Source organism: Phyllobates terribilis, unplaced genomic scaffold (genome assembly GCF_046119375.1).
Source record: "Phyllobates terribilis strain yellow unplaced genomic scaffold, ASM4611937v1 Scaffold_3189__1_contigs__length_86951, whole genome shotgun sequence".
NCBI lineage: Eukaryota > Metazoa > Chordata > Amphibia > Anura > Dendrobatidae > Phyllobates > Phyllobates terribilis.
The window spans coordinates 48-25474 of NW_027365943.1; the positions used below are offsets into that span (position 1 = coordinate 48).

The following is a 25427-nucleotide window of genomic DNA, read 5'->3' on the forward strand; positions in this document are numbered from 1 at the left end:
AGGGAGACAACGTTTCAGAAAAGGCATTGTAGCAAACCAAAAAGAAATTTTAAGCGCAGCAGAGTAACCAGCTCACATACCTGTTAGCTCAGGTGAGTTAAAAAGGCTGCTGTTGATAACAAGGGCATTTGCTAAATGATGGTGTGTGTTGCAACAATATACTGAAGGTCAATTATATTGTGCAGCTTATCTCACCACCTGTAGTTATTTAGGTGAAAGCTCCAAAATGCTTGCCTAATATGTCTGTTTATCCAAAAGGAAGTATAGAGGGAGAGCTAGATAGATAGCATTGCATTACATTACATGGCAATGCAATGCACAGTTGCTGAAGTTGAACCAAAATGAGCTTGTCATCTGGCTTCTGCAACTTTTAACATGAAAAATCCAATGAGGAGAAGAAAAGCAAAGCCAAAGAGTCCATCCCAAAATCCGACAAACAAGCCAAATGAACAAAAAGCATTGAATTCAATTCTTTCTGATTTTAGAAACTGCATTAAAGAAGGGGTGCACCGGTCCTGGAGATACTGCAATACCAGGTCAATGCGTGGAGTGGACAGAGCAAGCTCTTTTTCCATCTCCCTGTTCTAAAAATCCATTTAATATATGGTCCCCAGATAGGGGACGTATCAGATATTAAACTGATAAGAACAGATACTACACTTGATCTTAGCCAAAAGGCCGAGAAGCGATAACCAGAATTGGTTTCCGACTACGGTGCCACCCAAGGATTCTGAAAAGTCCATTTGTGGAGATGGCCACCTGGACTCCCGTTAAGAAGACATGCTGTCAACCTCTAGATCCCTCACATGCCTGCACTTTTCGGCTTGCTGCTGCTGCAATCCACGCGTTTTAGATCTGCATAACTCCACCTCTTTTAGCACAGTACCCTCAACCCCCGGCTGTTCCCACCCGCCTCAACACCGTTGGAAGGGAGGAGAACCATTAAGGCGGGGGGGGTGGGTGGAACGAGCAGCTGTCTACCCTTAGCAGGAGGGTTGCTGATTAATTACCTCTCCTGCTGCTGCTGCTGCTGCTGGCTGTCCAGCAGCAGACTGAAGGTGGCTGCTGCTGTGCGCAGGTATATAAAGGCTCAGAGCCTATTATGACACGCGCAGCCAGCGTTCCATTGCCACATTCCGTCTACTGCAGGTGGGATACCTGGATGGCTGAATGTCACTGAGAAGCTCACAGAGACCGCCATAAGCAACAGTTTAAAAGAATGCCACAGACTAATCAACCAAACTTTTTGGGTTGGTTTCTCTTTTATAGTCTGCAGGCATTAAATGAAAGAAGTCAGTGTTCCAGCAGAGGGAGACAACGTTTCAGAAAAGGCATTGTAGCAAACCAAAAAAAGAAATTTTAAGCGCAGCAGAGTAACCAGCTCACATACCTGTTAGCTCAGGTGAGTTTAAAAGGCTGCTGTTGATAACAAGGGCATTTGCTAAATAGATGGTGTGTGTGCAACAATATACTGAAAGGTCAATTATATTGTGCAGCTTATCTCACCACCTGTAGTTATTTAGGTGAAAGCTCCAAAATGCTTGCCTAATATGTCTGTTTATCCAAAAGGAAGTATAGAGGGAGAGCTAGATAGATAGCATTGCATTACATTACATGGCAATGCAATGCACAGTTGCTGAAGTTGAACCAAAATGAGCTTGTCATCTGGCTTCTGCAACTTTTAACATGAAAAATCCAATGAGGAGAAGAAAAGCAAAGCCAAAGAGTCCATCCCAAAATCCGACAAACAAGCCAAATGAACAAAAAGCATTGAATTCAATTCTTTCTGATTTTAGAAACTGCATTAAAGAAGGGGTGCACCGGTCCTGGAGATACTGCAATACCAGGTCAATGCGTGGAGTGGACAGAGCAAGCTCTTTTTCCATCTCCCTGTTCTAAAAATCCATTTAATATATGGTCCCCAGATAGGGGACGTATCAGATATTAAACTGATAAGAACAGATACTACACTTGATCTTAGCCAAAAGGCCGAGAAGCGATAACCAGAATTGGTTTCCGACTACGGTGCCACCCAAGGATCCTGAAAAAGTCCATTTGTGGAGATGGCCACCTGGACTCCCGTTAAGAAGACATGCTGTCAACCTCTAGATCCCTCACATGCCTGCACTTTTCGGCTTGCTGCTGCTGCAATCCACGCGTTTTAGATCTGCATAACTCCACCTCTTTTAGCACAGTACCCTCAACCCCCGGCTGTTCCCACCCGCCTCAACACCGTTGGAAGGGAGGAGAACCAATTAAGGCGGGGGGGGGTGGGTGGAACGAGCAGCTGTCTACCCTTAGCAGGAGGGTTGCTGATTAATTACCTCTCCTGCTGCTGCTGCTGCTGCTGGCTGTCCAGCAGCAGACTGAAGGTGGCTGCTGCTGTGCGCAGGTATATAAAGGCTCAGAGCCTATTATGACACGCGCAGCCAGCGTTCCATTGCCACATTCCGTCTACTGCAGGTGGGATACCTGGATGGCTGAATGTCACTGAGAAGCTCACAGAGACCGCCATAAGCAACAGTTTAAAAGAATGCCACAGACTAATCAACCAAACTTTTTGGGTTGGTTTCTCTTTTATAGTCTGCAGGCATTAAATGAAAGAAGTCAGTGTTCCAGCAGAGGGAGACAACGTTTCAGAAAAGGCATTGTAGCAAACCAAAAAAGAAATTTTAAGCGCAGCAGAGTAACCAGCTCACATACCTGTTAGCTCAGGTGAGTTTAAAAGGCTGCTGTTGATAACAAGGGCATTTGCTAAATAGATGGTGTGTGTGCAACAATATACTGAAAGGTCAATTATATTGTGCAGCTTATCTCACCACCTGTAGTTATTTAGGTGAAAGCTCCAAAATGCTTGCCTAATATGTCTGTTTATCCAAAAGGAAGTATAGAGGGAGAGCTAGATAGATAGCATTGCATTACATTACATGGCAATGCAATGCACAGTTGCTGAAGTTGAACCAAAATGAGCTTGTCATCTGGCTTCTGCAACTTTTAACATGAAAAATCCAATGAGGAGAAGAAAAGCAAAGCCAAAGAGTCCATCCCAAAATCCGACAAACAAGCCAAATGAACAAAAAGCATTGAATTCAATTCTTTCTGATTTTAGAAACTGCATTAAAGAAGGGGTGCACCGGTCCTGGAGATACTGCAATACCAGGTCAATGCGTGGAGTGGACAGAGCAAGCTCTTTTTCCATCTCCCTGTTCTAAAAATCCATTTAATATATGGTCCCCAGATAGGGGACGTATCAGATATTAAACTGATAAGAACAGATACTACACTTGATCTTAGCCAAAAGGCCGAGAAGCGATAACCAGAATTGGTTTCCGACTACGTGCCACCCAAGGATTCTGAAAAGTCCATTTGTGGAGATGGCCACCTGGACTCCCCGTTAAGAAGACATGCTGTCAACCTCTAGATCCCTCACATGCCTGCACTTTTCGGCTTGCTGCTGCTGCAATCCACGCGTTTTAGATCTGCATAACTCCACCTCTTTTAGCACAGTACCCTCAACCCCCGGCTGTTCCCACCCGCCTCAACACCGTTGGAAGGGAGGAGAACCAATTAAGGCGGGGGGGGTGGGTGGAACGAGCAGCTGTCTACCCTTAGCAGGAGGGTTGCTGATTAATTACCTCTCCTGCTGCTGCTGCTGCTGCTGGCTGTCCAGCAGCAGACTGAAGGTGGCTGCTGCTGTGCGCAGGTATATAAAGGCTCAGAGCCTATTATGACACGCGCAGCCAGCGTTCCATTGCCACATTCCGTCTACTGCAGGTGGGATACCTGGATGGCTGAATGTCACTGAGAAGCTCACAGAGACCGCCATAAGCAACAGTTTAAAAGAATGCCACAGACTAATCAACCAAACTTTTTGGGTTGGTTTCTCTTTTATAGTCTGCAGGCATTAAATGAAAGAAGTCAGTGTTCCAGCAGAGGGAGACAACGTTTCAGAAAAGGCATTGTAGCAAACCAAAAAAGAAATTTTAAGCGCAGCAGAGTAACCAGCTCACATACCTGTTAGCTCAGGTGAGTTTAAAAGGCTGCTGTTGATAACAAGGGCATTTGCTAAATAGATGGTGTGTGTGCAACAATATACTGAAAGGTCAATTATATTGTGCAGCTTATCTCACCACCTGTAGTTATTTAGGTGAAAGCTCCAAAATGCTTGCCTAATATGTCTGTTTATCCAAAAGGAAGTATAGAGGGAGAGCTAGATAGATAGCATTGCATTACATTACATGGCAATTGCAATGCACAGTTGCTGAAGTTGAACCAAAATGAGCTTGTCATCTGGCTTCTGCAACTTTTAACATGAAAAATCCAATGAGGAGAAGAAAAGCAAAGCCAAAGAGTCCATCCCAAAATCCGACAAACAAGCCAAATGAACAAAAAGCATTGAATTCAATTCTTTCTGATTTTAGAAACTGCATTAAAGAAGGGGTGCACCGGTCCTGGAGATACTGCAATACCAGGTCAATGCGTGGAGTGGACAGAGCAAGCTCTTTTTCCATCTCCCTGTTCTAAAAATCCATTTAATATATGGTCCCCAGATAGGGGACGTATCAGATATTAAACTGATAAGAACAGATACTACACTTGATCTTAGCCAAAAGGCCGAGAAGCGATAACCAGAATTGGTTTCCGACTACGTGCCACCCAAGGATTCTGAAAAGTCCTTTGTGGAGATGGCCACCTGGGACTCCCGTTAAGAAGACATGCTGTCAACCTCTAGATCCCTCACATGCCTGCACTTTTTCGGCTTGCTGCTGCTGCAATCCACGCGTTTTAGATCTGCATAACTCCACCTCTTTTAGCACAGTACCCTCACCCCGGCTGTTCCCACCCGCCTCAACACCGTTGGAAGGGAGGAGAACCAATTAAGGCGGGGGGGGGGGGTGGTGGAACGAGCAGCTGTCTACCCTTAGCAGGAGGGTTGCTGATTAATTACCTCTCCTGCTGCTGCTGCTGCTGGCTGTCCAGCAGCAGACTGAAGGTGGCTGCTGCTGTGCGCAGGTATATAAAGGCTCAGAGCCTATTATGACACGCGCAGCCAGCGTTCCATTGCCACATTCCGTCTACTGCAGGCGGGATACCTGGATGGCTGAATGTCACTGAGAAGCTCACAGAGACGGCCATAAGCAACAGTTTAAAAGAATGCCACAGACTAATCAACCAAACTTTTTGGGTTGGTTTCTCTTTTATAGTCTGCAGGCATTAAATGAAAGAAGTCAGTGTTCCAGGCAGAGGGAGACAACGTTTCAGAAAAGGCATTGTAGCAAACCAAAAAAGAAATTTTAAGCGCAGCAGAGTAACCAGCTCACATACCTGTTAGCTCAGGTGAGTTTAAAAGGCTGCTGTTGATAACAAGGGGCATTTGCTAAATAGATGGTGTGTGTGCAACAATATACTGAAAGGTCAATTATATTGTGCAGCTTATCTCACCACCTGTAGTTATTTAGGTGAAAGCTCCAAAATGCTTGCCTAATATGTCTGTTTATCCAAAAGGAAGTATAGAGGGAGAGCTAGATAGATAGCATTGCATTACATTACATGGCAATGCAATGCACAGTTGCTGAAGTTGAACCAAAAATGAGCTTGTCATCTGGCTTCTGCAACTTTTACATGAAAAATCCAATGAGGAGAAGAAAAGCAAAGCCAAAGAGTCCATCCCAAAATCCGACAAACAAGCCAAATGAACAAAAAGCATTGAATTCAATTCTTTCTGATTTTAGAAACTGCATTAAAGAAGGGGTGCACCGGTCCTGGAGATACTGCAATACCAGGTCAATGCGTGGAGTGGACAGAGCAAGCTCTTTTTCCATCTCCCTGTTCTAAAAATCCATTTAATATATGGTCCCCAGATAGGGGACGTATCAGATATTAAACTGATAAGAACAGATACTACACTTGATCTTAGCCAAAAGGCCGAGAAGCGATAACCAGAATTGGTTTCCGACTACGGTGCCACCCAAGGATTCTGAAAAGTCCATTTGTGGAGATGGCCACCTGGACTCCCGTTAAGAAGACATGCTGTCAACCTCTAGATCCCTCACATGCCTGCACTTTTCGGCTTGCTGCTGCTGCAATCCACGCGTTTTAGATCTGCATAACTCCACCTCTTTTAGCACAGTAACCTCAACCCCCGGCTGTTCCCACCCGCCTCAACACCGTTGGAAGGGAGGAGAACCAATTAAGGCGGGGGGGGGGGTGGAACGAGCAGCTGTCTACCCTTACAGGAGGGTTGCTGATTAATTACCTCTCCTGCTGCTGCTGCTGCTGGCTGTCCAGCAGCAGACTGAAGGTGGCTGCTGCTGTGCGCAGGTATATAAAGGCTCAGAGCCTATTATGACACGCGCAGCCAGCGTTCCATTGCCACATTCCGTCTACTGCAGGCGGGATACCTGGATGGCTGAATGTCACTGAGAAGCTCACAGAGACCGCCATAAGCAACAGTTTAAAAGAATGCACAGACTAATCAACCAAACTTTTTGGGTTGGTTTCTCTTTTATAGTCTGCAGGCATTAAATGAAAGAAGTCAGTGTTCCAGCAGAGGGAGACAACGTTTCAGAAAAGGCATTGTAGCAAACCAAAAAGAAATTTTAAGCGCAGCAGAATAACCAGCTCACATACCTGTTAGCTCAGGTGAGTTTAAAAGGCTGCTGTTGATAACAAGGGCATTTGCTAAATAGATGGTGTGTGTGCAACAATATACTGAAAGGTCAATTATATTGTGCAGCTTATCTCACCACCTGTAGTTATTTAGGTGAAAGCTCCAAAATGCTTGCCTAATATGTCTGTTTATCCAAAAGGAAGTATAGAGGGAGAGCTAGATAGATAGCATTGCATTACATTACATGGCAATGCAATGCACAGTTGCTGAAGTTGAACCAAAATGAGCTTGTCATCTGGCTTCTGCAACTTTTAACATGAAAAATCCAATGAGAGAAGAAAAGCAAAGCCAAAGAGGTCCATCCCAAAATCCGACAAACAAGCCAAATGAACAAAAAGCATTGAATTCAATTCTTTCTGATTTTAGAAACTGCATTAAAGAAGGGGTGCACCGGTCCTGGAGATACTGCAATACCAGGTCAATGCGAGGAGTGGACAGAGCAAGCTCTTTTTCCATCTCCCTGTTCTAAAAATCCATTTAATATATGGTCCCCAGATAGGGACGTATCAGATATTAAACTGATAAGAACAGATACTACACTTGATCTTAGCCAAAAGGCCGAGAAGCGATAACCAGAATTGGTTTCCGACTACGGTGCCACCCAAGGATTCTGAAAAGTCATTTGTGAGATGGCCACCTGGACTCCCGTTAAGAAGACATGCTGTCAACCTCTAGATCCCTCACATACCTGCACTTTTCGGGCTTGCTGCTGCTGCAATCCACGCGTTTTAGATCTGCATAACTCCACCTCTTTTAGCACAGTACCCTCAACCCCCCGGCTGTTCCCACCCGCCTCAACACCGTTGGAAGGGAGGAGAAACCAATTAAGGCGGGGGGGGGTGGAACGAGCAGCTGTCTACCCTTAGCAGGAGGGTTGCTGATTAATTACCTCTCCTGCTGCTGCTGCTGCTGGCTGTCCAGCAGCAGACTGAAGGTGGCTGCTGCTGTGCGCAGGTATATAAAGGCTCAGAGCTATTATGACACGCGCAGCCAGCGTTCCATTGCCACATTCCGTCTACTGCAGGCGGGATACCTGGATGGCTGAATGTCACTGAGAAGCTCACAGAGACCGCCATAAGCAACAGTTTAAAAGAATGCCACAGACTAATTCAACCAAACTTTTTTGGGTTGGTTCTCTTTTATAGTCTGCAGGCATTAAATGAAGAAGTCAGTGTTCCAGCAGAGGGAGACAACGTTTCAGAAAAGGCATTGTAGCAAACCAAAAAAGAAATTTTAAGCGCAGCAGAATAACCAGCTCACATACCTGTTAGCTCAGGTGAGTTTAAAAGGCTGCTGTGATAACAAGGGCATTTGCTAAATAGATGGTGTGTGTGCAACAATATACTGAAAGGTCAATTATATTGTGCAGCTTATCTCACCACCTGTAGTTATTTAGGTGAAAGCTCCAAAATGCTTGCCTAATATGTCTGTTTATCCAAAAGGAAGTATAGAGGGAGAGCTAGATAGATAGCATTGCATTACATTACATGGCAATGCAATGCACAGTTGCTGAAGTTGAACCAAAATGAGCTTGTCATCTGGCTTCTGCAACTTTTAACATGAAAAATCCAATGAGGAGAAGAAAAGCAAAGCCAAAGAGTCCATCCCAAAATCCGACAAACAAGCCAAATGAACAAAAAGCATTGAATTCAATTCTTTCTGATTTTAGAAACTGCATTAAAGAAGGGGTGCACCGGTCTGGAGATACTGCAATACCAGGTCAATGCGAGGAGTGGACAGAGCAAGCTCTTTTTCCATCTCCCTGTTCTAAAAATCCATTTAATATATGGTCCCCAGATAGGGACGTATCAGATATTAAACTGATAAGAAACAGATACTACACTTGATCTTAGCCAAAAGGCCGAGAAGCGATAACCAGAATTGGTTTCCGACTACGGTGCCACCCAAGGATTCTGAAAAGTCCATTTGTGGAGATGGCCACCTGGACTCCCGTTAAGAAGACATGCTGTCAACCTCTAGATCCCTCACATACCTGCACTTTTCGGCTTGCTGCTGCTGCAATCCACGCGTTTAGATCTGCATAACTCCACCTCTTTTAGCACAGTACCCTCAACCCCCGGCTGTTCCCACCCGCCTCAACACCGTTGGAAGGGAGGAGAACCAATTAAGCGGGGGGGGGGGTGGAACGAGCAGCTGTCTACCCTTAGCAGGAGGGTGCTGATTAATTACCTCTCCTGCTGCTGCTGCTGCTGGCTGTCCAGCAGCAGACTGAAGGTGGCTGCTGCTGTGCGCAGGTATATAAAGGCTCAGAGCCTATTATGACACGCGCAGCCAGCGTTCCATTGCCACATTCCGTCTACTGCAGGCGGGATACCTGGATGGCTGGAATGTCACTGAGAAGCTCACAGAGACCGCCATAAGCAACAGTTTAAAAGAATGCCACAGACTAATCAACCAAACTTTTTGGGTTGGTTTCTCTTTTATAGTCTGCAGGCATTAAATGAAAGAAGTCAGTGTTCCAGCAGAGGGAGACAACGTTTCAGAAAAGGCATTGTAGCAAACCAAAAAAGAAATTTTAAGCGCAGCAGAATAACCAGCTCACATACCTGTTAGCTCAGGTGAAGTTTAAAAGGCTGCTGTTGATAACAAGGGCATTTGCTAAATAGATGGTGTGTGTGCAACAATATACTGAAAGGTCAATTATATTGTGCAGCTTATCTCACCACCTGTAGTTATTTAGGTGAAAGCTCCAAAATGCTTGCCTAATATGTCTGTTTATCCAAAAGGAAGTATAGAGGGAGAGCTAGATAGATAGCATTGCATTACATTACATGGCAATGCAATGCACAGTTGCTGAAGTTGAACCAAAATGAGCTTGTCATCTGGCTTCTGCAACTTTTAACATGAAAAATCCAATGAGGAGAAGAAAAGCAAAGCCAAAGAGTCCATCCCAAAATCCGACAAACAAGCCAAATGAACAAAAAGCATTGAATTCAATTCTTTCTGATTTTAGAAACTGCATTAAAGAAGGGGTGCACCGGTCCTGGAGATACTGCAATACCAGGTCAATGCGAGGAGTGGACAGAGCAAGCTCTTTTTCCATCTCCCTGTTCTAAAAATCCATTTAATATATGGTCCCCAGATAGGGGACGTATCAGATATTAAACTGATAAGAACAGATACTACACTTGATCTTAGCCAAAAGGCCGAGAAGCGATAACCAGAATTGGTTTCCGACTACGGTGCCACCCAAGGATTCTGAAAAGTCCATTTGTGGAGATGGCCACCTGGACTCCCGTTAAGAAGACATGCTGTCAACCTCTAGATCCCTCACATGCCTGCACTTTTCGGCTTGCTGCTGCTGCAATCCACACGTTTTAGATCTGCATAACTCCACCTCTTTTAGCACAGTACCCTCAACCCCCGGCTGTTTCCCACCCGCCTCAACACCGTGGGAAGGGAGGAGAACCAATTAAGGCGGGGGGGGGTGGGTGGAACGAGCAGCTGTCTACCCTTAGCAGGAGGGTTGCTGATTAATTACCTCTCCTGCTGCTGCTGCTGCTGCTGGCTGTCCAGCAGCAGACTGAAGGTGGCTGCTGCTGTGCGCAGGTATATAAAGGCTCAGAGCCTATTATGACACGCGCAGCCAGCGTTCCATTGCCACATTCCCGTCTACTGCAGGTGGGATACCTGGATGGCTGAATGTCACTGAGAAGCTCACAGAGACCGCCATAAGCAACAGTTTAAAAGAATGCCACAGACTAATCAACCAAACTTTTTGGGTTGGTTTCTCTTTTATAGTCTGCAGGCATTAAATGAAAGAAGTCAGTGTTCCAGCAGAGGGAGACAACGTTTCAGAAAAGGCATTGTAGCAAACCAAAAAAGAAATTTTAAGCGCAGCAGAGTAACCAGCTCACATACCTGTTTAGCTCAGGTGAGTTTAAAAGGCTGCTGTTGATAACAAGGGCATTTGCTAAATAGATGGTGTGTGTGCAACAATATACTGAAAGGTCAATTATATTGTGCAGCTTATCTCACCACCTGTAGTTATTTAGGTGAAAGCTCCAAAATGCTTGCCTAATATGTCTGTTTATCCAAAAGGAAGTATAGAGGGAGAGCTAGATAGATAGCATTGCATTACATTACATGGCAATGCAATGCACAGTTGCTGAAGTTGAACCAAAATGAGCTTGTCATCTGCTTCTGCAACTTTTAACATGAAAAATCCAATGAGGAGAAGAAAAGCAAAGCCAAAGAGTCCATCCCAAAATCCGACAAACAAGCCAAATGAACAAAAAGCATTGAATTCAATTCTTTCTGAATTTTAGAAACTGCATTAAAGAAGGGGTGCACCGGTCCTGGAGATACTGCAATACCAGGTCAATGCGTGGAGTGGACAGAGCAAGCTCTTTTTCCATCTCCCTGTTCTAAAAATCCATTTAATATATGGTCCCCAGATAGGGGACGTATCAGATATTAAACTGATAAGAACAGATACTACACTTGATCTTAGCCAAAAGGCCGAGAAGCGATAACCAGAATTGGTTTCCGACTACGGTGCCACCCAAGGATTCTGAAAAGTCCATTTGTGGAGATGGCCACCTGGACTCCCGTTAAGAAGACATGCTGTCAACCTCTAGATCCCTCACATGCCTGCACTTTTCGGCTTGCTGCTGCTGCAATCCACGCGTTTTAGATCTGCATAACTCCACCTCTTTTAGCACAGTACCCTCAACCCCCGGCTGTTCCCACCCGCCTCAACACCGTTGGAAGGGAGGAGAACCAATTAAGGCGGGGGGGGTGGGTGGAACGAGCAGCTGTCTACCCTTAGCAGGAGGGTTGCTGATTAATTACCTCTCCTGCTGCTGCTGCTGCTGCTGGCTGTCCAGCAGCAGACTGAAGGTGGCTGCTGCTGTGCGCAGGTATATAAAGGCTCAGAGCCTATTATGACACGCGCAGCCAGCGTTCCATTGCCACATTCCGTCTACTGCAGGTGGGATACCTGGATGGCTGAATGTCACTGAGAAGCTCACAGAGACCGCCATAAGCAACAGTTTAAAAGAATGCCACAGACTAATCAACCAAACTTTTTGGGTTGGTTTCTCTTTTATAGTCTGCAGGCAATAAATGAAAGAAGTCAGTGTTCCAGCAGAGGGAGACAACGTTTCAGAAAAGGCATTGTAGCAAACCAAAAAAGAAATTTTAAGCGCAGCAGAGTAACCAGCTCACATACCTGTTAGCTCAGGTGAGTTTAAAAGGCTGCTGTTGATAACAAGGGCATTTGCTAAAATAGATGGTGTGTGTGCAACAATATACTGAAAGGTCAATTATATTTGTGCAGCTTATCTCACCACCTGTAGTTATTTAGGTGAAAGCTCCAAAATGCTTGCCTAATATGTCTGTTTATCCAAAAGGAAGTATAGAGGGAGAGCTAGATAGATAGCATTGCATTACATTACATGGCAATGCAATGCACAGTTGCTGAAGTTGAACCAAAATGAGCTTGTCATCTGGCTTCTGCAACTTTTAACATGAAAAATCCAATGAGGAGAAGAAAAGCAAAGCCAAAGAGTCCATCCCAAAATCCGACAAACAAGCCAAATGAACAAAAAGCATTGAATTCAATTCTTTCTGATTTTAGAAACTGCATTAAAGAAGGGGTGCACCGGTCCTGGAGATACTGCAATACCAGGTCAATGCGTGGAGTGGACAGAGCAAGCTCTTTTTCCATCTCCCTGGTTCTAAAAATCCATTTAATATATGGTCCCCAGATAGGGGACGTATCAGATATTAAACTGATAAGAACAGATACTACACTTGATCTTAGCCAAAAGGCCGAGAAGCGATAACCAGAATTGGTTTCCGACTACGGTGCCACCCAAGGATTCTGAAAAGTCCATTTGTGGAGATGGCCACCTGGACTCCCGTTAAGAAGACATGCTGTCAACCTCTAGATCCCTCACATGCCTGCACTTTTCGGCTTGCTGCTGCTGCAATCCACGCGTTTTAGATCTGCATAACTCCACCTCTTTTAGCACAGTACCCTCAACCCCCGGCTGTTCCCACCCGCCTCAACACCGTTGGAAGGGAGGAGAACCAATTAAGGCGGGGGGGGGGTGGAACGAGCAGCTGTCTACCCTTAGCAGGGAGGTTGCTGATTAATTACCTCTCCTGCTGCTGCTGCTGCTGGCTGTCCAGCAGCAGACTGAAGGTGGCTGCTGCTGTGCGCAGGTATATAAAGGCTCAGAGCCTATTATGACACGCGCAGCCAGCGTTCCATTGCCACATTCCGTCTACTGCAGGCGGGATACCTGGATGGCTGAATGTCACTGAGAAGCTCACAGAGACCGCCATAAGCAACAGTTTAAAAGAATGCCACAGACTAATCAACCAAACTTTTTGGGTTGGTTTCTCTTTTATAGTCTGCAGGCATTAAATGAAAGAAGTCAGTGTTCCAGCAGAGGGAGACAACGTTTCAGAAAAGGCATTGTAGCAAACCAAAAAAGAAATTTTAAGCGCAGCAGAATAACCAGCTCACATACCTGTTAGCTCAGGTGAGTTTAAAAGGCTGCTGTTGATAACAAGGGCATTTGCTAAATAGATGGTGTGTGTGCAACAATATACTGAAAGGTCAATTATATTGTGCAGCTTATCTCACCACCTGTAGTTATTTAGGTGAAAGCTCCAAAATGCTTGCCTAATATGTCTGTTTATCCAAAAGGAAGTATAGAGGGAGAGCTAGATAGATAGCATTGCATTACATTACATGGCAATGCAATGCACAGTTGCTGAAGTTGAACCAAAATGAGCTTGTCATCTGGCTTCTGCAACTTTTAACATGAAAAATCCAATGAGGAGAAGAAAAGCAAAGCCAAAGAGTCCATCCCAAAATCCGACAAACAAGCCAAATGAACAAAAAGCATTGAATTCAATTCTTTCTGATTTTAGAAACTGCATTAAAGAAGGGGTGCACCGGTCCTGGAGATACTGCAATACCAGGTCAATGCGAGGAGTGGACAGAGCAAGCTCTTTTTCCATCTCCCTGTTCTAAAAATCCATTTAATATATGGTCCCCAGATAGGGGACGTATCAGATATTAAACTGATAAGAACAGATACTACACTTGATCTTAGCCAAAAGGCCGAGAAGCGATAACCAGAATTGGTTTCCGACTACGGTGCCACCCAAGGATTCTGAAAAGTCCATTTGTGGAGATGGCCACCTGGACTCCCGTTAAGAAGACATGCTGTCAACCTCTAGATCCCTCACATACCTGCACTTTTCGGCTTGCTGCTGCTGCAATCCACGCGTTTTAGATCTGCATAACTCCACCTCTTTTAGCACAGTACCCTCAACCCCCGGCTGTTCCCACCCGCCTCAACACCGTTGGAAGGGAGGAGAACCAATTAAGGCGGGGGGGGGGTGGAACGAGCAGCTGTCTACCCTTAGCAGGAGGGTTGCTGATTAATTACCTCTCCTGCTGCTGCTGCTGCTGGCTGTCCAGCAGCAGACTGAAGGTGGCTGCTGCTGTGCGCAGGTATATAAAGGCTCAGAGCCTATTATGACACGCGCAGCCAGCGTTCCATTGCCACATTCCGTCTACTGCAGGCGGGATACCTGGATGGCTGAATGTCACTGAGAAGCTCACAGAGACCGCCATAAGCAACAGTTTAAAAGAATGCCACAGACTAATCAACCAAACTTTTTGGGTTGGTTTCTCTTTTATAGTCTGCAGGCATTAAATGAAAGAAGTCAGTGTTCCAGCAGAGGGAGACAACGTTTCAGAAAAGGCATTGTAGCAAACCAAAAAAGAAATTTTAAGCGCAGCAGAATAACCAGCTCACATACCTGTTAGCTCAGGTGAGTTTAAAAGGCTGCTGTTGATAACAAGGGCATTTGCTAAATAGATGGTGTGTGTGCAACAATATACTGAAAGGTCAATTATATTGTGCAGCTTATCTCACCACCTGTAGTTATTTAGGTGAAAGCTCCAAAATGCTTGCCTAATATGTCTGTTTATCCAAAAGGAAGTATAGAGGGAGAGCTAGATAGATAGCATTGCATTACATTACATGGCAATGCAATGCACAGTTGCTGAAGTTGAACCAAAATGAGCTTGTCATCTGGCTTCTGCAACTTTTAACATGAAAAATCCAATGAGGAGAAGAAAAGCAAAGCCAAAGAGTCCATCCCAAAATCCGACAAACAAGCCAAATGAACAAAAAGCATTGAATTCAATTCTTTCTGATTTTAGAAACTGCATTAAAGAAGGGGTGCACCGGTCCTGGAGATACTGCAATACCAGGTCAATGCGAGGAGTGGACAGAGCAAGCTCTTTTTCCATCTCCCTGTTCTAAAAATCCATTTAATATATGGTCCCCAGATAGGGGACGTATCAGATATTAAACTGATAAGAACAGATACTACACTTGATCTTAGCCAAAAGGCCGAGAAGCGATAACCAGAATTGGTTTCCGACTACGGTGCCACCCAAGGATTCTGAAAAGTCCATTTGTGGAGATGGCCACCTGGACTCCCGTTAAGAAGACATGCTGTCAACCTCTAGATCCCTCACATACCTGCACTTTTCGGCTTGCTGCTGCTGCAATCCACGCGTTTTAGATCTGCATAACTCCACCTCTTTTAGCACAGTACCCTCAACCCCCGGCTGTTCCCACCCGCCTCAACACCGTTGGAAGGGAGGAGAACCAATTAAGGCGGGGGGGGGGTGGAACGAGCAGCTGTCTACCCTTAGCAGGAGGGTTGCTGATTAATTACCTCTCCTGCTGCTGCTGCTGCTGGCTGTCCAGCAGCAGACTGAAGGTGGCTGCTGCTGTGCGCAGGTATATAAAGGCTCAGAGCCTATTATGACACGCGCAGCCAGCGTTCCATTGCCACATTCCGTCTACTGCAGGCGGGATACCTGGATGGCTGAATGTCACTGAGAAGCTCACAGAGACCGCCATAAGCAACAGTTTAAAAGAATGCCACAGACTAATCAACCAAACTTTTTGGGTTGGTTTCTCTTTTATAGTCTGCAGGCATTAAATGAAAGAAGTCAGTGTTCCAGCAGAGGGAGACAACGTTTCAGAAAAGGCATTGTAGCAAACCAAAAAAGAAATTTTAAGCGCAGCAGAATAACCAGCTCACATACCTGTTAGCTCAGGTGAGTTTAAAAGGCTGCTGTTGATAACAAGGGCATTTGCTAAATAGATGGTGTGTGTGCAACAATATACTGAAAGGTCAATTATATTGTGCAGCTTATCTCACCACCTGTAGTTATTTAGGTGAAAGCTCCAAAATGCTTGCCTAATATGTCTGTTTATCCAAAAGGAAGTATAGAGGGAGAGCTAGATAGATAGCATTGCATTACATTACATGGCAATGCAATGCACAGTTGCTGAAGTTGAACCAAAATGAGCTTGTCATCTGGCTTCTGCAACTTTTAACATGAAAAATCCAATGAGGAGAAGAAAAGCAAAGCCAAAGAGTCCATCCCAAAATCCGACAAACAAGCCAAATGAACAAAAAGCATTGAATTCAATTCTTTCTGATTTTAGAAACTGCATTAAAGAAGGGGTGCACCGGTCCTGGAGATACTGCAATACCAGGTCAATGCGAGGAGTGGACAGAGCAAGCTCTTTTTCCATCTCCCTGTTCTAAAAATCCATTTAATATATGGTCCCCAGATAGGGGACGTATCAGATATTAAACTGATAAGAACAGATACTACACTTGATCTTAGCCAAAAGGCCGAGAAGCGATAACCAGAATTGGTTTCCGACTACGGTGCCACCCAAGGATTCTGAAAAGTCCATTTGTGGAGATGGCCACCTGGACTCCCGTTAAGAAGACATGCTGTCAACCTCTAGATCCCTCACATACCTGCACTTTTCGGCTTGCTGCTGCTGCAATCCACGCGTTTTAGATCTGCATAACTCCACCTCTTTTAGCACAGTACCCTCAACCCCCGGCTGTTCCCACCCGCCTCAACACCGTTGGAAGGGAGGAGAACCAATTAAGGCGGGGGGGGGGTGGAACGAGCAGCTGTCTACCCTTAGCAGGAGGGTTGCTGATTAATTACCTCTCCTGCTGCTGCTGCTGCTGGCTGTCCAGCAGCAGACTGAAGGTGGCTGCTGCTGTGCGCAGGTATATAAAGGCTCAGAGCCTATTATGACACGCGCAGCCAGCGTTCCATTGCCACATTCCGTCTACTGCAGGCGGGATACCTGGATGGCTGAATGTCACTGAGAAGCTCACAGAGACCGCCATAAGCAACAGTTTAAAAGAATGCCACAGACTAATCAACCAAACTTTTTGGGTTGGTTTCTCTTTTATAGTCTGCAGGCATTAAATGAAAGAAGTCAGTGTTCCAGCAGAGGGAGACAACGTTTCCGAAAAGGCATTGTAGCAAACCAAAAAAGAAATTTTAAGCGCAGCAGAATAACCAGCTCACATACCTGTTAGCTCAGGTGAGTTTAAAAGGCTGCTGTTGATAACAAGGGCATTTGCTAAATAGATGGTGTGTGTGCAACAATATACTGAAAGGTCAATTATATTGTGCAGCTTATCTCACCACCTGTAGTTATTTAGGTGAAAGCTCCAAAATGCTTGCCTAATATGTCTGTTTATCCAAAAGGAAGTATAGAGGGAGAGCTAGATAGATAGCATTGCATTACATTACATGGCAATGCAATGCACAGTTGCTGAAGTTGAACCAAAATGAGCTTGTCATCTGGCTTCTGCAACTTTTAACATGAAAAATCCAATGAGGAGAAGAAAAGCAAAGCCAAAGAGTCCATCCCAAAATCCGACAAACAAGCCAAATGAACAAAAAGCATTGAATTCAATTCTTTCTGATTTTAGAAACTGCATTAAAGAAGGGGTGCACCGGTCCTGGAGATACTGCAATACCAGGTCAATGCGAGGAGTGGACAGAGCAAGCTCTTTTTCCATCTCCCTGTTCTAAAAATCCATTTAATATATGGTCCCCAGATAGGGGACGTATCAGATATTAAACTGATAAGAACAGATACTACACTTGATCTTAGCCAAAAGGCCGAGAAGCGATAACCAGAATTGGTTTCCGACTACGGTGCCACCCAAGGATTCTGAAAAGTCCATTTGTGGAGATGGCCACCTGGACTCCCGTTAAGAAGACATGCTGTCAACCTCTAGATCCCTCACATGCCTGCACTTTTCGGCTTGCTGCTGCTGCAATCCACGCGTTTTAGATCTGCATAACTCCTCCTCTTTTAGCACAGTACCCTCAACCCCCGGCTGTTCCCACCCGCCTCAACACCGTTGGAAGGGAGGAGAACCAATTAAGGCGGGGGGGGGGTGGAACGAGCAGCTGTCTACCCTTAGCAGGAGGGTTGCTGATTAATTACCTCTCCTGCTGCTGCTGCTGCTGGCTGTCCAGCAGCAGACTGAAGGTGGCTGCTGCTGTGCGCAGGTATATAAAGGCTCAGAGCCTATTATGACACGCGCAGCCAGCGTTCCATTGCCACATTCCGTCTACTGCAGGCGGGATACCTGGATGGCTGAATGTCACTGAGAAGCTCACAGAGACCGCCATAAGCAACAGTTTAAAAGAATGCCACAGACTAATCAACCAAACTTTTTGGGTTGGTTTCTCTTTTATAGTCTGCAGGCATTAAATGAAAGAAGTCAGTGTTCCAGCAGAGGGAGACAACGTTTCAGAAAAGGCATTGTAGCAAACCAAAAAAGAAATTTTAAGCGCAGCAGAGTAACCAGCTCACATACCTGTTAGCTCAGGTGAGTTTAAAAGGCTGCTGTTGATAACAAGGGCATTTGCTAAATAGATGGTGTGTGTGCAACAATATACTGAAAGGTCAATTATATTGTGCAGCTTATCTCACCACCTGTAGTTATTTAGGTGAAAGCTCCAAAATGCTTGCCTAATATGTCTGTTTATCCAAAAGGAAGTATAGAGGGAGAGCTAGATAGATAGCATTGCATTACATTACATGGCAATGCAATGCACAGTTGCTGAAGTTGAACCAAAATGAGCTTGTCATCTGGCTTCTGCAACTTTTAACATGAAAAATCCAATGAGGAGAAGAAAAGCAAAGCCAAAGAGTCCATCCCAAAATCCGACAAACAAGCCAAATGAACAAAAAGCATTGAATTCAATTCTTTCTGATTTTAGAAACTGCATTAAAGAAGGGGTGCACCGGTCCTGGAGATACTGCAATACCAGGTCAATGCGTGGAGTGGACAGAGCAAGCTCTTTTTCCATCTCCCTGTTCTAAAAATCCATTTAATATATGGTCCCTAGATAGGGGACGTATCAGATATTAAACTGATAAGAACAGATTTTTTTGATTGAATATATCTTTTACTAGCACAAAAAATAAGTTAACAGACAGTGTACTGTGCCGCAGCCCAGTACACACAGAATTCTACATCATATTTACATAGCATGAGGATACGACGCACTAACTAGACACATCACACCCCTATGCTACACAAAACACTCAATCTGAAAGAAAAAGCATGTCAATCAATACAGTACGACGAACCGTGATAAGGGATGGGGATTGGGAAAAAGGGGATGGGGAGGGGAAAATCACAGGCCCGAAGCTTTATTGAAAGACAAGACACATAAGGGGAGAGGGGGAGGAGGGGTTTAGTCCTGATCCTCGTCCTCCGGACCGTCCACGATGGAATAGTCTCTGAGCAGGCTGTGGATCAGCCTGCGGCAGTCCTGGATGGACATCCTCTCCCTCCTCAAGATGAGCCGGTTCCTGGCGACCCAAACGGCATCCTTGAAGCAGTTCATAAGGCGCCAAGCCTCCTGGATGGCTCTGACGGTATGAACCCCAGGGAAGAGTCCGTAAAGCACAGAATGGTGCGATAGGCTCGCCCTGGGGACAGAGTTCCTCAGGTCGTCCTCAAGGGCAGTCAACAGGCGCTGTGCAAATCCGCAGTCCCAAAAAGTGTGCAAAGATGTTTCCTCCACGAAGGGGCACCTTGGGCAGTACCGGGTCTTGCACAGGTTCCGGGCATGCATGAATGACCGGACGGGCAGTCCGCCCTGAATCGCCATCCACGACAAGTCCTTGTGCCCGTTGGTCAGCCTGTCAGACGACACATTTGTCCACACAGTCTCCAGCGTGTCCTGGTGAAGTCCTGTGATGTTCTCCACGTCATCCTTGGCTCTGATGAGCTTGTGGATAGTTTTGGGCTTCCACAAGTCGGGCTTGAGTCCCTCCAGTTGATGTTCCCCCACAAATCGAACGACGTCTCCGTAGAACCATGGCGTCGTCCAGTTGTAGGGGAAGGAGCTGTCCCACTTGTCCCAGCCGAGTCGCCTCCAAAGAGGAAGCAGGAAGAAGCGAGACATGGACCTGCCCGCGGAGCCATTCTTGACTTGCAAAGTCCGGCGGACACAATCACACACAAAAGAGGATCGCAGGAGGGTGGGGATATCTGGAACGCCCTTCCCACCCTTGCGAGGCTCCTTGTACATGACGGCCCGCCTGACTCTGTCCATCTTGGATCCCCAGACAAAGTGAAACACTGTCCTGGTAATGGCCCTGCACACAGTGACGTGTGGGGGCCAGGCCTGCGCCGTGTACTGCAAGACGGGCAGGACCTCATTACGCAGGACGAGTGCCTTACCCTCACAAGTGAGGTGTCTGAGGCTCCAGAGTCCGATCCGCTGCTTCACCTTGGCCAAGCGTTCTTGCCAGGACTTGAGGGCCGCTCCTTCCTTCCCGAACCAGACTCCCAGCACCTTGAGGAAATCCGGTTGAATGTTGAAGGGGAAGGGGGCGGAGGAGGCCGGCTGCCAATCCCCGAAGAGCATGGCTTCCGACTTCCTGCAGTTGACTTTGGCCCCTGAAGCCCGGCCGAACCTCTCACACGTCTGGACGAGGGCGTCGACTGAACCACGATCAGCGCAGAAGACGGTGACGTCGTCCATGTAGAGCGAGCACTTGACCTCGTGTCGTCCCGGACCCGGTGCGGTGATCCCTCTGATCTCTCCATTCTGCCGGATAGCCTCTGCGAAGAGTTCTATAACACAAACAAAAAGAAGAGGTGATAGAGGGCAGCCTTGTCTGACCCCAGAGAGGACAGGGAAGGGGTCAGTCTTCCAGCCGTTCACCAACACCGAGCTGTGGATATCAAAATACATCAGACGGACATACGAACAAAACATGTTACCCAAACCTAACCGGTGCAGAGCTCGGCCCATGAACTCGTGGGAAACCCGGTCGAAGGCCTTCTCCTGATCCAAGGAGACCAGGGCCGCGTGTGCGCGGCGGACCTTGATGTACTCGACCGTGTCCCGCACGAGAGCGAGGCTGTCTGCGATGCGACGTCCAGGGATGCCGCAGGTCTGGTCCGGGTGGATGATCCGTCCGATGACCGTCTTAAGTCGTGTCGCCATCGTCTTGGCCAGGATCTTGTAGTCCACGTTGAGCAGAGTGATGGGACGCCAATTCCTCAGGTCGCACCTCTCTCCCTTCCGCTTGTACGGGATCGTGACCATTCCTTCCCTCAAAGATGGAGGCATTCTACCCTCCACCACCATCTCCTCGTACAGGTCCAACAGGTCCGGACAGATGAGGTCTCCCAGCGCTACATAGAGTTCCGCTGGAAGACCATCACTGCCCGGGGTCCTGCCGGTCCTAAAGGATTTAGCGGCAGAGAGCAATTTGCCCACCAACCGAGGTTTGTCCAAGGCTGCCGTGCCTGCAGGATCAAGATGGTTAGTGATACCTGACAGGAACTTATCAGCAGCGTCGGGGTCGGTAGTCTTGTGGGAGTAGAGTTCGCTGTAGAAGTCGCTGACGACCCTCATCACGTCCTCCTTCCCACGTCGCATGTTTCCGCTCTCGTCTCGCAGCTCGTTCAGGGGCGTGTGATCGGCATGAAGTTTCCTGAAAAAGAATGAGTTACATTTCTCACCCTTCTCCAGATTCTCCACTTTGGAACGGAAGACGATTCGCTTGGACTCCTCCTCAAAGTGCCTTTTCAGGCTCTTCTTGGTCTCCTCCAGCTCCTCCCTCACGTCCCAGCCGCAGTGAAGAAGGTCCTGCAGCGACCGCAGCTCGCGCTGCAGCCCTCTGAAGTCCCTCCTCTTCTCACACGCCTGTTGTCGACCCTTGGCCTGAAAGAAACAGCGAAACTCAAGTTTAACATATTCCCACCAATCAGAGACTGTTTGGAAGCTACCCTTGTAGGACTGCCACATTGCGTAGGCTGCTCTCAGCTCCTCCACGACTTCATCCTGAGCCAGCAGAGCACAATTCAGCTTCCAGGAGCCGGGGCCGGACGGAAAACCGTCGCCGAGGACACCTTGTAAGTGAATGGCTCTGTGGTCGGAGAAGAAGCAGGGGACCATCGAGTGCCTACTCTGCCTGACTGCCCGAGAGGTGAACACAAAGTCAATCCTGGAGCGGAGTGAGCCATCGGGTCGGCTCCACGAATAGTTCGTGGAGCCTCTCCCCATGGAGCCCACCACGTCCTGAAGAGAGGCCTCGGTTACCATCTCGATGAGCAGCTTGGACGTGATGTCCAACTTGGCAGATGTGCCAGAACTACGACCATCCTCCTCGATGGGGCAGTTGAAATCCCCGGCCATCACTAAGGTCCTGGTGGTGGCAAGCTGAAGCCGCAGGGTCTGGAAAAGCTCCAAACGCTCATTCTTCAGTGGGGACGCATACACGTTGATGAACCTGACAGGTTCTCCCGCCCAGTTGCCATCTACAACAAGAGCCCTGCCGCAGATGAGCTCCTGGACGGACTCAAGCGTGAATGCGCCCCCCCTGATCAGAATTGCGACCCCCGCAGACTTGCAGTCACCCCCACCGGACCAGTAGGATGGACCGTGGGACCACTCCCTGGCCAGATGTTTGAAGGACCTAGAGGAGGGAAGGGAACATTCCTGCAACATATAAACATCACACAACTGGGAAGTAAGGAAGGCATAAATAGTCTGACGTCTGAACTTGTCCTTGATGCTCCTGACATTAATGGAAAATAAGTTAATATTAGCCATCATGTAGGGAAAAAAGAAAAAGTTAGCGCAGGCAATACACCTTAGTTACCACTCCGGTCGGGTGGTCCCTCGTCGGTGTTGACTGCTGGTGACGGGATCACCAGCAGGCCCTCTTCCTCCATCTGGTCAAGCAGCGCGGCCTCGATCTCGGCGACCACCAGTTCCTCCTCTTCTGGCTCGGCCACCAGGGTCTCAACCATGTGCTCCATCTCTTCTGGCTCAGGGAGGGTATCCTCCTTTTCGCCTACGAAATCCAGAATCTTCTTTTTGGAGGATTCAGTAGCAGGGCTGTCCTCCACCTTCCTCTTTCCCCGGGTTGGAATTGGGGAGACAAGAAGGGGAAAATCCTCCTCGGAATAGATAGCGGCAGGTGGAGGAAAGGTTAATTCCACCGCTACCATGGTCTGGGAGGGAGAGTGGCTGCCGGGGCAGGGGAAAGGACACCTGCTGAGGAGTAGGGGAAGGAGGAAGAGGAGGTGGAATCCTCAGCAGGGGTGGCCGGGGTGGGGTATTGGACAGGGGTGGCAGGGGGAGGGATCGAGAGAGGGGTGACAGAACTCTTACCCTCCTTTGACTTTTTCTTCTGCTTCGGAGCTGCTGGGACCGTCGCTGGGGCTTTGGCCACCGACTCCTTGACCGCTTTGGCCTTGGTCGTCTCGGCCTTGGCCGCTGGGGCCTTGGTCGTCGCGTCCTTGACCTTCACAGGCCTGGTCGTCGGGGCCTTGTCCTCCGGAGCTGGGGTCGTCGCAACCACCGATGCCCAGGATCTCTCACGCTTGGGGCAATCCTTGTACAGATGAGCCGCCAGCCCACACAGGTTGCAGGACGTCTTCTTCGGGCAGTCCTTCGAGCTGTGTCCCGTCACTCGACAAATCCTGCAGGCATCCTCCTTGCAGTCCTTCATCTCGTGGCCGTTCTTGCCGCATCTCCTGCAGTTCCACGGCATGTCCGGGTAATAGATGAGGCCGTAGGAGTTGCCCAGGGAGAATGTCGGGGGCAGGTGCCGAAGTCCGTCTGAGTACGCCAGGTCCCTGTGAAGTCTAACGGTCACCGACCACTTACCTGTCCAGAAGCCGAGTCCATTCAGGATGTGAGAGGGTTCCTTCACAACCAAACAGAAGCGTCTCAGGAAGGTACAGATGTCTTGGCCTGGGGTGTGCGGGTTGCGCATGGAGACCGTGATCCTCCTTTCGTCCCTCTGGATAGGGCAGCTACCTGTAAAGGCAGAGAAAGAATTATCCGATCCTTTTGCGCTTACCATTTCCCAGAACCTCCTGCAGGTGTTCACAGTGGCGAAGGTGACGAAGAAGATCCCCGTCAAGAAGGTCTGGATGCTGAGGGTGTCCGACCTGGAGAAGCCTCGATCCAGCAGCATCTTCTGGCAGAACACGTCCGAGGACATGTCCGGCACCCTCCCATCCACTTCCTTCAGCTTCAGGGCCACCGTCTGCCGCATCCATGGCTCCAGGGCTGGAGCTTCGTGGCGGGGCTTCTGGGGTCCCTTCTGCTGGCCAGTCGTGGAGGCAGAGTCCTTGGGGTCAGAATCGGCTCCTGACTGGGCCCTCCTGGCTGTCCCCTGCTCCAGGCTCTTCTTTTCGGCCTTCCTCGCAGCGCTTGCCATGGCTTTCCTCCTGCAGTTACTTCTTGGAGCTGGATCTGGAACTCTTCCCGGAATGGGTGGAGCTATGCAGATTATTCTCCCGTCGTGTTCTGGACAAATTCCCCGAAAGGTCTTTGTCTCGATGATTTTCTTCCTCGAAGATTCCACAGGACAGCCCGATTCTTCTCCGAGTCTTCGTCTTCTTCTGGATTCTTTAGAGCTTCTTCCTCCCACCGATGTCAGCTGGGCTCCGAAGCTCTTCTCCTTCAGAGTTCGATCGCTCTCGTCAAGTGTAGATCGTAGCTCTTGTGTTCTTAAAAGAACAGATACTACACTTGATCTTAGCCAAAAGGCCGAGAAGCGATAACCAGAATTGGTTTCCGACTACGGTGCCACCCAAGGATTCTGAAAAGTCCATTTGTGGAGATGGCCACCTGGACTCCCGTTAAGAAGACATGCTGTCAACCTCTAGATCCCTCACATGCCTGCACTTTTCGGCTTGCTGCTGCTGCAATCCACGCGTTTTAGATCTGCATAACTCCACCTCTTTTAGCACAGTACCCTCAACCCCCGGCTGTTCCCACCCGCCTCAACACCGTTGGAAGGGAGGAGAACCAATTAAGGGGGGGGGGGGGTGGAACGAGCAGCTGTCTACCCTTAGCAGGAGGGTTGCTGATTAATTAACTCTCCTGCTGCTGCTGCTGCTGGCTGTCCAGCAGCAGACTGAAGGTGGCTGCTGCTGTGCGCAGGTATATAAAGGCTCAGAGCCTATTATGACACGCGCAGCCAGCGTTCCATTGCCACATTCCGTCTACTGCAGGCGGGATACCTGGATGGCTGAATGTCACTGAGAAGCTCACAGAGACCGCCATAAGCAACAGTTTAAAAGAATGCCACAGACTAATCAACCAAACTTTTTGGGTTGGTTTCTCTTTTATAGTCTGCAGGCATTAAATGAAAGAAGTCAGTGTTCCAGCAGAGGGAGACAACGTTTCAGAAAAGGCATTGTAGCAAACCAAAAAAGAAATTTTAAGCGCAGCAGAGTAACCAGCTCACATACCTGTTAGCTCAGGTGAGTTTAAAAGGCTGCTGTTGATAACAAAGGCATTTGCTAAATAGATGGTGTGTGTGCAACAATATACTGAAAGGTCAATTATATTGTG

At 47.6% G+C, this 25427-nt stretch overlaps 15 non-coding genes and 1 pseudogene across 15 annotated transcripts; all 16 read right to left on the minus strand.

Annotated features, from left to right (window-relative positions):
* Positions 1 to 499: 499 nt before the first annotated feature.
* On the minus strand, positions 500 to 690 carry LOC141247563 (U2 spliceosomal RNA). The gene has a single exon (XR_012311000.1). It is a non-coding gene; the product is annotated as a U2 spliceosomal RNA (small nuclear RNA).
* A 1120-nt stretch (positions 691 to 1810) lies between these two features.
* LOC141247581 (U2 spliceosomal RNA) lies at positions 1811 to 2001 on the minus strand. Its single transcript, XR_012311014.1, has one exon. It is a non-coding gene; the product is annotated as a U2 spliceosomal RNA (small nuclear RNA).
* A 1122-nt stretch (positions 2002 to 3123) lies between these two features.
* LOC141247592 (U2 spliceosomal RNA) lies at positions 3124 to 3314 on the minus strand. The gene has a single exon (XR_012311025.1). It is a non-coding gene; the product is annotated as a U2 spliceosomal RNA (small nuclear RNA).
* A 1121-nt stretch (positions 3315 to 4435) lies between these two features.
* LOC141247604 (U2 spliceosomal RNA) lies at positions 4436 to 4626 on the minus strand. The gene has a single exon (XR_012311036.1). It is a non-coding gene; the product is annotated as a U2 spliceosomal RNA (small nuclear RNA).
* Positions 4627 to 5746: 1120 nt separating this feature from the next.
* Positions 5747 to 5937, minus strand: LOC141247616 (U2 spliceosomal RNA). The gene has a single exon (XR_012311047.1). It is a non-coding gene; the product is annotated as a U2 spliceosomal RNA (small nuclear RNA).
* Positions 5938 to 7050: 1113 nt separating this feature from the next.
* Positions 7051 to 7240, minus strand: LOC141247620 (U2 spliceosomal RNA). The gene has a single exon (XR_012311051.1). It is a non-coding gene; the product is annotated as a U2 spliceosomal RNA (small nuclear RNA).
* A 1113-nt stretch (positions 7241 to 8353) lies between these two features.
* Positions 8354 to 8543, minus strand: LOC141247564 (U2 spliceosomal RNA). The gene has a single exon (XR_012311001.1). It is a non-coding gene; the product is annotated as a U2 spliceosomal RNA (small nuclear RNA).
* A 1115-nt stretch (positions 8544 to 9658) lies between these two features.
* On the minus strand, positions 9659 to 9849 carry LOC141247606 (U2 spliceosomal RNA). The gene has a single exon (XR_012311038.1). It is a non-coding gene; the product is annotated as a U2 spliceosomal RNA (small nuclear RNA).
* Positions 9850 to 10973: 1124 nt separating this feature from the next.
* On the minus strand, positions 10974 to 11164 carry LOC141247569 (U2 spliceosomal RNA). The gene has a single exon (XR_012311004.1). It is a non-coding gene; the product is annotated as a U2 spliceosomal RNA (small nuclear RNA).
* A 1122-nt stretch (positions 11165 to 12286) lies between these two features.
* LOC141247613 (U2 spliceosomal RNA) lies at positions 12287 to 12478 on the minus strand. The gene has a single exon (XR_012311044.1). It is a non-coding gene; the product is annotated as a U2 spliceosomal RNA (small nuclear RNA).
* Positions 12479 to 13593: 1115 nt separating this feature from the next.
* LOC141247607 (U2 spliceosomal RNA) lies at positions 13594 to 13784 on the minus strand. The gene has a single exon (XR_012311039.1). It is a non-coding gene; the product is annotated as a U2 spliceosomal RNA (small nuclear RNA).
* A 1115-nt stretch (positions 13785 to 14899) lies between these two features.
* LOC141247608 (U2 spliceosomal RNA) lies at positions 14900 to 15090 on the minus strand. Its single transcript, XR_012311040.1, has one exon. It is a non-coding gene; the product is annotated as a U2 spliceosomal RNA (small nuclear RNA).
* Positions 15091 to 16205: 1115 nt separating this feature from the next.
* Positions 16206 to 16396, minus strand: LOC141247609 (U2 spliceosomal RNA). Its single transcript, XR_012311041.1, has one exon. It is a non-coding gene; the product is annotated as a U2 spliceosomal RNA (small nuclear RNA).
* Positions 16397 to 17511: 1115 nt separating this feature from the next.
* On the minus strand, positions 17512 to 17702 carry LOC141247611 (U2 spliceosomal RNA). The gene has a single exon (XR_012311042.1). It is a non-coding gene; the product is annotated as a U2 spliceosomal RNA (small nuclear RNA).
* Positions 17703 to 18817: 1115 nt separating this feature from the next.
* LOC141247567 (U2 spliceosomal RNA) lies at positions 18818 to 19011 on the minus strand. Its single transcript, XR_012311003.1, has one exon. It is a non-coding gene; the product is annotated as a U2 spliceosomal RNA (small nuclear RNA).
* A 5520-nt stretch (positions 19012 to 24531) lies between these two features.
* Positions 24532 to 24629, minus strand: LOC141247568 (U2 spliceosomal RNA; annotated as a pseudogene).
* Between the last annotated feature and the right edge of the window lie 798 nt (positions 24630 to 25427).